The following is a 15,735-nucleotide window of genomic DNA, read 5'->3' on the forward strand; positions in this document are numbered from 1 at the left end:
AACAGCCTTACAGATTTTCTACTTTTATAGAATATGAATATGAGTTGTGAATATTAATGTGAAATTAAGAGGAGCTAAATTTGTATTAAGAATTTTTTTTCTTATTTTTTTAATTTATATATTCAACCTTTTGCTAAAAAGAGAAACATTCCTCCTGTGGTGATCGATAGAGTTTGATCAGTGTAACAGCTTTGGGCCTCCAGGCCTGAGGCTGCAGTCAGCTGGATTCAGCCTTGATGGCTCTGCTGACTCACAGCCAGAGCTGAACACCTGAAGGAGGTCATGTGACATTTCTGAGGTCATGTGACTGTCTGGTTTTACCTTAATCTGAGCTGTGGGGGTTTATGGTGGTATTAGGGGTGTTTATGGGTCAGAGTGGGGGTTTAAAGGAGTATTACACTAATCACAGTGTAAGTGCTCCCATCACGTTGACAGAGAGGGCAGAACATCTGTCCTCAGCTGGGTGCAGCTGCAGGGAGTTCAGTCAGAAACAGGTGAACACGTCGTTGAAAGCAGGTGTTGAACAGGTAACTGATGGTAATGGAGAACAAATATTAAATTCTCCAGACCTGACTGGATTTCTGCTTGCTGGTGTTTGGCAGCAGAAAATTCTGTCCATATCAGAGTATTTGGACCGATGTGCTGTCAGAGTTACAGAATAAATTTAGCCCTGTGGTGGCGCGTGCAGGTTGATAAAGACCCTCTGCTTCCTGTGGAGTTCTGATGAGTGACAGCGGCTCCCAAACTGGATCTGATGGGAGGATACCTGCATGTTTCCTGGCTGGCGCTTCAATGGTTTTCTGCATCCCACAGATAACAGCCTCTACGTTACGATAAATAACCGTTTCAGCTTTCCATACAACAACGCTTCTGTGAAGACCTCAAAATGCTTCAAAATCCTTTTTATTTTACTTACAACAGCGCTTCCATCTGGAGGTTAAATAGCTTAAGATTCACTACATTTTTCCAGGTCAGCAGCTTTTGAATTTCACTGGACAGAGGTGGGAGAAACTGAGCTCAAATAGATTCAAATTAACAGAACAGAAATGAACCAAAACAACCTGAGTTAAACTCAAATGAACTAAAATAACTTTAATGGACTGAACTAAAATGCACTGGATGGGACAAAACTTAATTAAACTTAATTTAATTTTACTGATCTAAAAATATCTGAACTGCATCAAATTGAAGGGAACTGACATGAACTGAAGAAAACTGGATTAAACTAAAACAAACTGAAATAACCATAATTGGAATAACTCTGGACAGAATTAAAATGCATGAGACCAAAGAAACTGAACTGAATTAAAGTGAACTGAATTTAGTTTAACTGGTTTAAAATTACTTGAACTGAACTCATTTAAGCTGAAATGAACTGAAATAAATGAACTCTATTTGACTGAACTGATTTGGATTCAACTGTATTGGGTGACACTGAATTATTCAGTGTCACCCAAAACCTTCAGTTCACACTGAATTGGAACAAACATTAAACGTGTGTATTGGAAACTCAGAGCAGGAAGTAGTAGTGAGCTGTGGAGGAGTTTCCTGTGCTGTCTGACACAAACATTCCAGGTGAAATTCCTGGTTTCATCCCAACACATCTTCACTCTCACAGCACCGATTCAAGTCAACTTGAAACTCAGGAAGGAACTGAAGAATGCTCTGACAGGAAACATTATCCTGCCACCAAAGCTGACCTCTGAAGGTCAAAGGGTAAGACAGGAGAACTCAGCCTGACTCATGTGACTTGTTGTGACCAATCAGCTGTCTGCTGATGTTTTCACACTTTCAATCTGATCCAAGATGTTTCAGATTGAAACGTCCTCCAGGCTGATCCACCTGACTCGCTCTGACCCTAACAGTGAACTTGAAATTCTGCAGCATGTTTGCTCCACATGTTGGAGTTTCCACCCGAACAGTTTCGTCAGCTCTCTGATGCTCCTGCTCCACACTGTGGAGGTGCTCCTGCAGAAGGCTGATAACCGCCTCTGATCAGGTGACTCCAGGTGATAATCGGAGTCTGTGGGAGTCAGACGGCAGATTATGGTCCAGGTGCTGATCTGAGAACAGTCTGAGTGGGCGGTTTGATCCTTCATGGCTGTTAAACGGCGCCTGGGAGGAATTTTACGCTTCATACAGGTTGTTCTGGTGACATGTTGTGTCTCCTGCAGAGCATCAGAACCTTCACACAAACATCAGCTGACAGAAAGTTTTACTGATGGAGCTGTAACTCCAAAAGGATGAAGATGGAAACAAATTAAATCACTTCAGACTAAGATTCTTATCAGGTAAGCTGCAAAAGATCAGGGATGTGCTTGAACAGATGGCCTGCAGTAAGTTTGTTCTCTTTCTGAAGCAGCTCTTATCTCCATCAACAGGAAGTCATTTCACAAGTCAGAGCGTTTCACAAGACAAAGTGGTCAGCAACTTCTCACAGGTGAGGTTGGCTGAATGAGGAAGTTCATCGCAGTTACCTCATTTCACCATGCCACAAGGTGTCCCAACAGCTGGGAGCGTTTCACACATCTCAGACTAAAAGGTCAAACTTCACTTGACTTAAGAAAAGTCATTTCACCAACAGGAGCTGCAGAGTTAAAGGCTGATGTCACAATAGAAACTCACTGACCTCATAGATTTTGTAAGTGAGACTCCAGGTGTGAGGAAATAAGTGAAGAAACAGTAACATCAGTAGATCTGTCCAAGATAGATAGATGGATGGATGGATGGATGGATGGATGGATGGATGGATGGATGGATGGATGGATGGATGGATGGACGGACAAACAGACAGATGATAACCTCCACAGATGTGAATTCTCTGGTTTTTGCACATCTGCAGGATTCAGATGTTTATTCCGGTGGTGATGGTTGGATTAAACTGTTTCCTCTGATATTGTGAACCAGTCAGCTGTCTGGTTTGTAAGTAGAGGTTCTCTCAGAGCCGTAGCCCCTCTGACAGATGTTCTCTGGTTCCTCTGTTTGCACATAAGACAGAAAACTCTGGGTCAGAGAAAACCAACAGCTCATCAAACAGCTGAAAGCTTCAGCAGGGAAACTCCACCGCAGCTTCACGTTCTGCCTGCGCTGTTGCTCCGACTGCAGCTCCAGACGTCCCAGCTGCAGCAGGAACACAGAGGGTGAAACAGGGAAATGATGGGAGTTTAATGGGGTCAGAGGTCATGGTGAGTACGAGCATCCTGACAGTTTTATGAGCTGAAGACTGAGGAGAAGGAAGTGCAGCTGGCAGAGAGCCCAGAGCCTGCAGGTAGCTACAGACAAAAACCCAGCAGGTCGTGTTCTGTGTGCTATCTGTGATCCATTAAGCTAAAGTGTGAATGAAAAACATCCTGCAAACCATAGAAACAGATTCAGGACAACAGAAGCTTTTAAAGAACTTCAACTGGCTTTATTCATCCAGTTATCACATAACAGTTCACCAGGATATATTAAACCAGTTCATTCAGCCTTTCTGGACTAGTTCAAACGAGTGCATTAAACCAGTTTATCTAGTTATTCTGAACCAGTTCAACAGACTAGAGTAAACAAGTTCATTAGGTCTTTCTGAACCAGTTCACTTTTTCAGAATAACTGAAAAATTCAGTTTTTTCAATTATTCTGAAACAGTTCTTCAGGTTTTTTGAACAAGCTCACCAGGTTGCATTAAAGCAGTTCATTAGGTCACTCTGAACCAGTTCATAATTGTGCATTAATTAGTTCACCAGGTTATTCTGAACACATTAGAGTTATATTAAACTTGTTTATTAGATCATTTAGTCATACAGACTAATCTACGTTTATTCAAACCCGTTCCGGACATTAATAGTAAACCAGTTTATTTCATATATTGAATCACTTTATAAGGTTATGTAAAAGCAGTTCATCAAGTTATTTCGAATCAGTTATCAGGTTAAGTTAAGGTAGAAAATGATAAATGAATCAGTTCATCAGGTTTTTCATACAATGAGTTTGTCCGATTCGATTAAACCAGTTCACTGCATTCATTTATTCTGAACAAGTTCCACAGGGTAAATAAACCAGCTATTGGCTCATTGTCTCTTTGGTATTTTCCACATGTCAAAGGTTTTCCGAGTGTTTCCTCTGGGCTCCAGACGTCACAGTGCGTGTCGAGGTTTCCCTCGTGTCGGTCGTCTCTGTGATCTTGAAGGATGAAGCCCAGCCCTGGCAGTCGACAGGCCGTCCTCTGACTGACTGGCTCCTCATTGTGTGTGACAGGTTACTGAGCGCGCTCAGACTGCTCACCCCCCCACTCTGGAGGCTAACACAGGCTCATCAGAGGAATTCTGGGGGAATTTATGCACCGTCTCCAGGCTAATTGAATTAGACGCATGGTGTCGACAGTGTGACCATTGTAAAGGCTGCACAATGTTGGGCTTCATCGTCCAGAGCTCAGGGAGGAACACTGCTCCCCCCCACAAACCCCGCTCCCACCCTGACACACACTCAGTAACACACAGTTATAGTCAGAAACCCTCGGACAGACCCGCAGCGTCCTGGCTTCTGCCTCGTCTTTGTGCTGCAGTCGCTGATCTGCCTCAGGCTCCATCACTGCTCCATCATTAACCAAAGTGGAGGGGAGGAGTCACCTACAGGGCAGAAGGGAGGGGCGGGGGGGTGAAAGGTCAGAGAGGTCATGTGACCGTCCATGTTCATGTAAATTGAAAATGTTATTTATAAAGCACAGATGTAAAAGTTATTGTGCTGCTGATGACATATGAAGTCCTGATATTAAATCACCGTGAAATTTCCCCATCAAAGGGAAGTCTGTCTGCGTCTGATGTCAGCATGTGACTTCATCTGGTGAGGAGCGTTTAGGCTAATAGGAGCTCCGGATATGAAGGTGTGGCTTTTAAGCTTTATGCCTGGTTGTCTCCATCAAAATAGAACAGAAATCACTGTATTGGTTACAGAACAGAAACAAATGTCAGTGTGTCCGCCATATTGGGAGAGGCAAGTTCAGCTTGGAAAGCAATACAAGTATTCATGAATGGTTTTCCATGAAATGCAAAAGTTCAACTAATTCTAATTCTTAGTACTGAACAAAATATTTGTTGATTTATGGCAATGATTGTTTTTACAAAAGTAAAATCTGAACAACCGGAAGATTAATTTGGTTTATTGCCACTAGAGATTTTGCTGCTGCAAATATCTTAAGGTTTGTGCACATCTTTAACAAGTGGACCAATCAAAGTAACTCTGCATTTCATATTGAGCATAAAAAGGTTTCAGGAACATTGTAGAGGTGACTTTGAAGTAACACAATTAATTTAGGTTCTAATATTTTCACATGGATGTTGTAGATGTCTTACGGAAAGATTGACCTCCTGTTTTATTAGATCCTTTATTCCTTAATAAATAAACTACTGGCAGCTCCTGGCTCCCTCCAGTCCAGCGTTTCATTGGAGCTTGTGCTGTTGGTTCAGATTCCACGTTGTAAACCTTTTTTATGTGTCTCAGTCCAGGACAGACTGTGTCCCGGTCCTGGCAGACACGCAGCATGGGGGACAACAGGTCTTTGTGTGCCAACCTTTCCCTCCTGGGGCTTCATGCTTCTTCACCAAAACCACTAATTAGCATGACTTGTTGATGGTGGTAAAAAGGAAGCAAGTAGTCACAGGATCATTCATGTGACAAGATCAGAGGATACACACCACAACATGAAGAGGAGCAGATCCTTCACGGAGGAACAAAAGGACGAGGGAGCCATCTTACCCCAATCCTCTGAGGCTTTGAATTAGACCCGGGACGCTCTGCACCTGAGGTAAAGCTGGACGTCTGAGGCGTTCTCACTTTTGAGCTCATCACAAACGATGACATTTATGTTGAGAGAAGCAGATTTAGTAAAGCCAGCCAACCTTGGCACATGTGTCCAACTCTTCACTTCAGTTTGTTCTTAATGTTTGACTCAGGAACTCACTGTGAAGTGTGAATGAGTTCAGAGAATGCCTGTTTTATTTTATTTTTATTTTTTATTGCTTTTATTTCCACAAACAGATTCATAGCAGGTAGATGTATATGTGAAAGCAGCATATGATGCAATTGAAGTTTAATGGTTCTTTTTGGTCATTTGGTGTTTCACTTATAATATGTACAAAACATCTCAACAGTCTTATTGGCCTTAAAGTGAAGAGATGTCTCCTAAATGTGCATCACCCCAGGTTGGGAACCACAGCTCCACATCGTCATGTTGAATCAATCTCTGTGGATCCTTACCAAGTTTTTTGGACTAGCTTCTAGTGCAAATATCTTTGCACACTTGAAATAAGACAAAATGAACTTACAAGTAACGTCACAGCAAAATATCGATAAAAAGTATTAGTTCCACTGGGAGATGTTTTCACTTATAAAAAGCCATCCCTTGTCCATCTTTGCAGATCAGTAGAGTCCAACGTTTGTCCTCAAGTTTTAGTTGTCTCCCTGTTTCAATACACCAGGCCTCTGTAGAACATCGACATGCTGAAGACGTAATAATTACCACTATGGAGGAAACTAGAACATGCAGGATGCTATTAGGACACTGACTTTGGACAGCCTTTCTCTAGATAACAGAGTCAAAATCTTGTGACTCTCACAGTTTTTTGATTCAGGTGTATTGAAGCAGACATAAAACACTCTCCCTTAATGATGCCTGAACTGTATGAACTGTAGATACTCTGGTCTGATCACCTGCTTTGATTTCCTGGGTCATGCTGGTTCTTCCTGGACCAGCCCCCACTGGGCCAACGAGAAAACATAAATTGTTCATCCAGTTAGTTCTAGTAGTCAGTGCATGCAATACCAGCGAAGACACTAACCTCCATGAGTGGAGACATTCATGCCTCCAGTTTTAGCTCACAGGAAAAATTAATGAGGCAGATAATGATAAGAGAAAGAGGAGAACAAATAGGGAATTAGATTCCTATGGGTGCTTTTTTCTCGTTGGTCTGGAGCTAAACTGTGTGAAATCATAGTTAACTGGATGAAGCAGATAAAATCTTTTCTGAGAACAAAGATGACCAGAGGGAGAAATCAGTGAGAAGAACTGAGATCAGTTACTGGATTGTCTGTATGATACCTGAGGTCACACGACAACGAAGGCCTATCAAAGAGACTTTATGGTGGATCTGCAGTCAGTCGGCGGTCTAAAAATAATGCAGGACCTGCAGTATGACAGAATGAGGCCTTTTGTGTGGAGGCACTCATACATTCCTTTACGCAGCGCTGCATTGTTCACATCTGGCGTACAGTAGCGACATTATTCCCGCTCCTGCTGGAAACTTTGTTTACAGACTCACAAAACCCCCAAATCCAAGTTGATATGCTAATGGGGAGCAGAGCTGAGGACCCCCGGCCACGTCTGAAGCAGGGGGACACCCTCAACAGACGGCTCTTTTGTCCTGCCAGGGCCGGGGCCGGGCCTGGCCTCAGGGAACTGTGATTCAGATGGCGTCTGGTCTTTAGTGACTGAACATGACAGACACGCATAGCTCTGCTAATTCTAGAGCGCCTCTGGTCAAACACAATGAATGAGGCAATAAAACCCAAGAAAACAGGGGACTGACTCTTTAGGGGGACGAGCTCCACCTCTGCTACACTCGTTTGACCTCAGAGTCCCACACATGGAACGATGATCTGGTCATGTTTCTCTGACTGCAGTCGGAGTCAGGTGAGCACATCTGAACTTCAGAAACCTAAAACCACACAACATGAATAATGGGGACAATCTAAAGTAGTCAAACCTAAATTACCCAAACCAGGTCAAATATTCTCAATTATACTAAGAATGTCTTCATACCTGGTTTGATTAGGGACCAATATTTGTTTACATTTTAAGCTGGAGCGCTTCACTTTCACACTGCACTGTGTCAAATGATCCAAACCCTTTGAAAAACTTGTTACCCCCTCGTCTGTTTTGCAAATAAAATCTGTCATGCTGCAACCAGAAACTCAATAATTTGCAATCATGAACATTGATGCACATCAGTTTTGAAGTCTTTCTACATATTCTGAGATGCATTTTGGTTTGGACTTCGATGAAGCTTTAATCTAAACACCCATGTCCTGCAACTTTGGATGTGTCTCTTCTTCAATACTTTTGAGTCAAATAATTAGTCAGGACTCTGAAGAAGTTCATTGTATAATTAAGAGCTACTTCAGCCATTTAATTCAGGTGTGTTACATCAGGAATTAATCTAAAATTTGCAGGACACCAGGCTGAAAGATTGAATTAACTAAAAATGATGAGCAATATGACAAATTACTACAAAATACTAAGCTCAAAGAATCATGATTCTATTCTGTTCATACTGCTTTAAAAGCTTTCCTTTATATTTTTTCACAATTTTTATTTATTTATTTAAATTGTTTTCCTACAAATACAATTGATTTGACATGAATTTTTGTACTTATTTATCAAACCAGGCAACCCCCCCCCAAAAAAAAAACAAAAAACAAAACAAACAAAAAAAACAGAGTAAGAACGAATTTCTTATTAAAACTTGGACCTTTGATAAAGGCAAGGCCTTTAGAGGGAGAAGAAAAGGGGATGTAAGATGAAACAACAATTTAAATGACATAAATTAGACAACATGAACATAAAAAAGAAAAAAAAACACACTACATTTTCACAAAGATGATACACACAAAAGGTAATTTTATGAACAAGTGACAGCAGAACATATATTTAAATGATCTGAGATTTCTTCCCATGTTTCTTCCACAAACATCAGATTTTTGGGTTGCACAGTTAATAGCCGTCCTCTCTCCTGAGCTCTTCTCAGGAGAGAGAAGATATCTGTACTCTGATACTGAATGCTAGTATCAGAATACAGAGTGCTAAAAACAAATAAATGCCACACTTTTCAGATTATTGTTTTTTTAAATGCTTAAAAAACATTTTCCTTCTACTTCACAATCATGTGCCATTAGTTTTTGGTCGAACACATAAAGCCCCAGTAAAAGAAATTGCTGTTAAGTTCCAATCTGACAAAATACATTTACAAGGCACAGCATAAACCTGTTAAAAGGAACAGAGTTTAAAGCTAGAGGTGGAACAAAGTTCATTACCAAACCTCAGTGTTTCAGATAAAAGGCTGAAGTTCGAGACCTAAACCAGGCTTGTGCCTAAAGCATCCATCAATGCGGGAACAAACTGTAACAGCAGCGCAGCGATATAACCCAAGGTCCTGATCGTTCCTTTTACCACGGTCTCCATCCCAACCTAAATGTGACTTCCCGTCTAGTTCTTCCTGTTTTCATTAAAGTGTATAATTCCCACAGGGAACAGCTGGTTAGACAAATAAAAACATCTTGTTCTCTCTCAGGTGTAACAGTGGCTGCTTCACCTGACCATCACAGGGCAGCCTGAGTGGAAACCCCCCATCAGGAGGATGAGGAACGCCACCATGGAGCCTATCAGTTTAATAAGCTCTACTTACAACTGATTTAATCATGAACACAAGCTGCCGCTGTTTTCTGAGTTAATCACATTAAAATGCTGCTGCATGAATAATAAACCAACTGATTTTCTCCCGACATGAAACGGAGGAAACGGGAGACCACCCAGGGATCATCAGTGAAGATCTGCCACTGGAGGTGGATTTCTGAGATCAGCCTGAATGCAACAGGAGAGTTTCAGATCGATACGATTTGGACACCTGAACAGCTGGAACATGGAAAAACTTTCCATCAGAGGCGGGGAACCGTTTGGTTCTGCGGTTTTCAGAGAACATCAGGAACCATGAGACAAGAACCAAAGAGAATCTCAGTAAACAGCCGTTAATGATCAGCCAAAATTCTGTTGATACATAATCAATCAATACACTTAAGCATGACACTTCTGGAAGTTTAAGTGTGCTATTGTTTAAATGTGGCTAAAATTCTTCAATTTACTTTTATTTCTTATCAGTCAATCTGAATCAGAGTTTTTTTCTCTCTTGTCTCATTAGCTTAACTTTATGTCAGCATCTTTTCCCTCCTGCATTCCAGGCTGCAGCAACTCCAGGTCCGGCGGAAATACGAGGCACTGGAGCCAATGATGTGACTACATTTCTCCTGTTACTCTTCAGATATTCCTGTTACTGACGTTGAGCTCTCTCTCTGCGAGTCGTTTCTATTCCTGACCTCTCATCCCTCAGCCAGTAGCTGCAGATTGTTGTTTATGCTCAGCCTTGTTCTTCCAGTCAAAAGGCAGCGGTTTGGCACTGCATGCTTGCTCAGGATGAGGGATTGCTGCAAAGTCAGTGACTCAACTGTTTGCAATGACTAATATGAATAGGTTTTGTGCTGGATTGGTGCTTAATAAATAAACTTCATTTTGAAGTATGAGGCTGCAGTTCTCAATCAGAAGAAGGTGTGCAGCTCCCTTCTGGTCGGGGATCAAACTTTGCCTAAGGGTAAAAAGTTCTTCACTGGTTTATTCTTCACCAGTGATATTAGGGTGGAATGAGACAGAGAGATGGACTGAAGCTTTGTTTGCATGGACTTTGTTTCAATCTGGTCATAAGAAATGGACCAAACTGCAGTTGACTGGCAGATCTTACCAGGATGCCCTCTTGTTGCTGTCTGTTGGTGGTTTTCCCACTGAGACCAGTTATTTAGAAGGATTATTTTTTATCCCTTCCAGCTTTTGGAAAACCATCAGATACCCCAGAGTGTGTGGCAGACACCAACGGTTGTGTCTCTGGTTCTCTCTCTGGTTTTCCTGAATGATACAAATGTGAGTAGAAATTAAGTGAAATGAAGTGAAAACAGTCCCAAGGTCGTGTTTTTTATCAGAGTGATGAACTTCTCCTTTGTTCAGCTTGTTATTTATGAACATCTGACAGCAGTGATACTCTGTGAGATAAAGCCTTAAGTTTCCCAGCAAACACAGCCATGTGGGCCCATCACAGCCTTCTGTGGGTTTTCTGTCAGGCACTGTGGGCATGGGAGACCTACAGCTATCCTAGACTTCTACCACATGGGTCTTAAGCAATACATATAAAAAATGTCACCAGTTTACTAACAGAAATTTTAACTAAATTTTACTCTAACTCTATTGCACCTTAACCATTAAGGACTCATTTAAGGTTTCCTTTGGTCCTAAATGTTTGTCATTCCTAATGTTAACTGGCAACCTACATGCTCCAAAACAAGATGGGTCCACATCTGTAGGCAGGCCATATATGAGGACCCATGAGCTAGCATGAAATTTATCTTTTGTTTCAAAGTACATTTATAGTAAAATATTTGTTTTTCTTTTTTACTCTCCAATTTGTCCATTTTAGATGCTACAGCCTGAGCAGGTGGGAGGGGCTTGCCAATCATTTCCTGCTTAAATGGCTGGATGATGTCACTGTTTGCATCACTGGGTTCTACCAAAGGAAGGAGTTATTTATCATATTGTTTGTTTCTCTTTAATGTAACCCTTTAAGTTACCCTGTATTAAATGTTTTATTTTGCAAACCATTTTGTTGTGTAGATTAGTTTGTAAATTAGATCAATAATCTTATTCCTGTTTCTCTGTTTAGATTTTGTTGTTTTGTTTGAGCTGTTCTATTTTGGTATGGTCTAATAAAGTGCAGGTATGTTGCCAATTTGGTATAATACCAGTAAGATTTCAAATGCTCAAAATGGATGTCAGAGTCTATAAAAATGCTAAACAATTAAATTCACCAGAAGAACCTGGAACTGGCAGATGATGCTGTTTTTTGTTCACCTGTTTTGAACATTTGACTGCACCACCTCACAATCCCATAGTTTAAATCCCAAATGGGACCAGAGCAGACTCCATGTTCCTGGACCAGGTGCCATGATGAAATGTGGGCCCTGCAGACTAAGGAACAGGTTGGGCCTTGCTTGGCTACCTGTGGGGTCAGGTAACTGCCACTTTAAAGCCATCTGGTGGTGGAAACTGGACTTGCAGACAAACCACTCAGACTGTAATTTTGATTGACTGACAATTTGATCAGAAAAGGATTTTTTCCCACCACTTTAAACATTTATTCAGATTAAAGGCGTTCTCTAAATATTTATGTTCTGCTTCTGCAATAGAAAATTAAATCAGATGTATCTAAATAATGTTAACTATCAATACAAATAGATTTTCCCCCCCAGTAATTCAGCTGGAAAAGTGAAAGGCGTTATTTTTGTTGGCAGTGTGGGCATGACCAACTGCTGCTGGAGACTGAAATCAGCTCCATAAAGCTCGTCAGAAATGTAAAGCAAAAATAAACTTCCATTTTTAAATTGAAGTATTTCAATAAAATAGCATACGTGTTTTTACGTTTTTTGCATATTGTGTATGGAAGATGATGGACTTTTCATGCTCACGAAGATGCTTTTCACAGGGTTAAAGTCTGTTGTGAAACAGGGACACAAATATGTGGGACATCAAGAAACTAACTGAACACTTAAAAACAATTAATGGATCACAACACTTCACATTTGAGTCAGGTTTGAAAAGCTTTTAAAACAGTTTTAATATAAATCAAAAACATTTGTGAATTTTTCTGGCGACACAAAGTTTCAATCCAGATGTTGACCTGAAACCTGAAGGTCTATCATTTAAACTTACAGCTCATACAGAAAAGTTCAGAAATGTGTCTTCATGTTTGTTTCCATATTTGTGATCATGTCTGTCCCCTTGTTTGTCTTTTGGACAGCCTGCGGGGTTTATGAGGACACCTCTAACAGAAAGCCGCCACAGTTCAGGACCACTGAGCATCATCAGCTGCTGGTTGCCGTCGGTGACAGGCGTCCTCAGCCTGAGTGACAGCTCCGGTGGCAGTAGGTTTATCTGCCGTGGACATGGCGTCCTGCGGAGCGTCCTGTTGCCTTTGAGGGTTTGAAAAGCGTCCAGAGGAACTTGGCAGCGCGGTTCTTGGTTATTAATATTCCTGAGAAAAGCCACTTCCTGTCAGAGCCGGTTGGCACGGCGCCTCAGAGCTGACAACGCTCGCCGACTGTAGTGTCATTGTTCATGACGAGGAGTCCAACTGCTCTTCAGACTTCAGCTTGAGGTTCCTCCTGTCAGAATGAGGAGACAGGAAGTGTCCCACAGAGGGACACAACAGTTTGTCTCTAAAGACTTCACACACATACAGGCAAACACTGAACAAGCTGAATCATTTTACTGTTGCTGCGAGAAATCAGACATCCAACACATCCACTGATGCTGCACTTCAGAAACTCTACAACCTGTCTCCATGGTAACATCTGATCTTTAACCTGTAATCTGTTATCAGTGGAATCAGGAGATTGGCCTGAGGTCAGGTTTTTTTTCCATAAAAATCTCACATTTACAGGAATGTCTGACTTCCTGTGATGAACTTTCTCATGTTGAAGTGGAGATATTTTACTGATCAGATGGTTCCAGTTCAGCTAGAAGAAGCACCATCCAACATTTTACATCAGAACCTTGTGTTTTAACTTCTCAAATGATGGAATCAGAAGTTTTCTACCCCCAGTTTTCCTGAAGCTGTTGATGAATGTGATTCAGCTGTTGGACTCGTCTGTCCATCTGAGCAGCTGATCTTCACAGATCATTTAAACCGTCAGTATCTGTGTGCAAATCAGGTTTGCAGCAGCAGAAAGTCTGACAGGGTCACTCTGTGTGCTTCAGATTAAGAACCCCTACAGATCGTGGCCTGAAGCTGCAGTCAGCAGCAGATTATCTGGACGTCAGGCTCACAGGTGGCGTCCTGCTCTCAATCCCCCTCAAACTGATTCCAGCTGCAGGAGAAAACATCTGTCCTCTGATTGCTTTTTTCTAAGACTGATTAATGGACAGAAAGCCGGCGCTGCCTGCCTCCACCTTTCTGACAGAAACATGCAGATCAAACTAAATCCTCTGACTGCACAGCACTTTGATTTCCTGTCTGTGGGTCACATGGTTTCCACCAGAGCCACACTTCTTCAAGAAACGATACAATCAAACACATTTACTTAGCTCCTTATCTGGGTTAATGTTGGTAGCACATCAGATTCACCAATCCAAGATCAGATAAAGTAATCTAAATCAACCTGAAACCTCATGAAGATGCTGACATCATCATCATCAGTCAGCACCGAGTTTTAAATCTGTTACTACTGATTAATGCCAGAAAATGATCTGATGTTTAATAGAACTATTCTTTAAACATTGACATTTTAAAAATATAGTCTTTTATTGAATTCTTTAATCTTTGATGAATTGCTTAGATACTGGGAACTGGATCATCTGGAATCAGGATCAGGTGGAATCAGATGGCTTTAAAATGATCTGAGATCAGGATCAGGTGTCAACGTAATCTGGGATTAGGATCTGGCAAGTTATTCGGCATCTGGAGTTTTCTGTGATTAAAATAATCTGGGATCAGAAGAAGTATCCCACATGAACTTGATCCCAAACTTGATCCCAGGTGTCATCTTGGATCAGGAGTAAACTGGGATGAAGATTATCTGGGATCAATATCTGATAAGGATCAGGATTGTCCCAAACCAAGGTCAGGTGGAATTAGGATCTAGATCAAGATAAGATGAGGTGTCAACTGGTACAATTTCTAGGTGGAGTTAGATAGGATCAGGATAATCTGGGATCAGGATCAGGCAGTACAAGATGTGGATCAGTTGGGATCAGGATCACATGTCAACTGGGATCTGGACTGTATGAAAGCAGCAGGGTCAGGCAGGTTCAGGATCAGCTGTGATGATGTGTCAATTTGAACAAGGCTCAGAAGGGATCAGGTGTTTGATAGGATCAGGATAATCTGTCGACTGTGAAGAAGGTCACCTAGGATCAAGAAGATCAGCTGGCTCAGGTGTAAGCTATAATCTGGTGTCCAGACAGATCATGAGAATCTGGAAGCAGGATCACAAAGCACAAGATGTCAGCTGGGATCCCAGACAATCCTGATTAGGATCAGGATTGTCTGGGATTACGGTCACATGGGTTCAGGATCAGATGGGATGGCGTTTCCAGTAGATTAAGGCTCAGGTGGGATCAGGTAGGATCTGGGTCATCTGGGATCAGGTGCCAAATGGGATGAAGATCCTTTGGGATCAAGAAGATCAGATGAGTCTGGTGTCAGTAAGAATCAAGTTTCTGATGGTTTCTGGATTATCTGGGATCCGTATCAGATGGGATCGAGAAGAAGTGTTGACCGGGATCAAGACTTCTGGGACCAGGGTCAGATGGGTTCCTGGTCGAGTTGGATCAGCATAAGGTGGAATCAGATATCTGAGGGAATCCGGTTTCAGATCAAATCTAAGTAATCTGGGATCAGGATCTTCTCAAACCTGGGTGGGTTAAGGATCAAGTAGGATCCGGTTTCAGATGGGATCAGGATGAAGAGTCTGATCTGGATAAGTCTGGACCTGGGTCGTCTGGGTGATAGCCTTCATCACTGGGCTCTTCTTCATTGCTCCCATGATGCTGAAAAAAATGATGCTGTGCAAACTGCTGTTTAAAACAGTTTCATCTGAGGGTGAACTGTTTGTTCCTGGATCTTCCGGTGGAGCCAGAACCCTGTTGATCCTCTGGGCTTTTTCACCCTGGGTTTTGCCTGTTCAGGCTGAACTGCAGATATATAAATAGCTCCGTTGCTCAGCTGGGAATGTGTGAATCTCTGAGTGTTTAAAAAACATGAACCTGACCCCTGAGCACTATCAGACTCAACTAGTGGGTCAGTACTTCCTGTGTGAGGGCTGGGAAGCTGCTCCGGTCTGCTCTGGTAATTCCCAGAAAGCAGTAAATCTGGGAAGCTTTCTGTCAGG

This window comes from Poecilia formosa, unplaced genomic scaffold (assembly GCF_000485575.1).
Source record: "Poecilia formosa unplaced genomic scaffold, Poecilia_formosa-5.1.2 Scaffold300, whole genome shotgun sequence".
Taxonomy (NCBI): Eukaryota; Metazoa; Chordata; class Actinopteri; order Cyprinodontiformes; family Poeciliidae; genus Poecilia; species Poecilia formosa.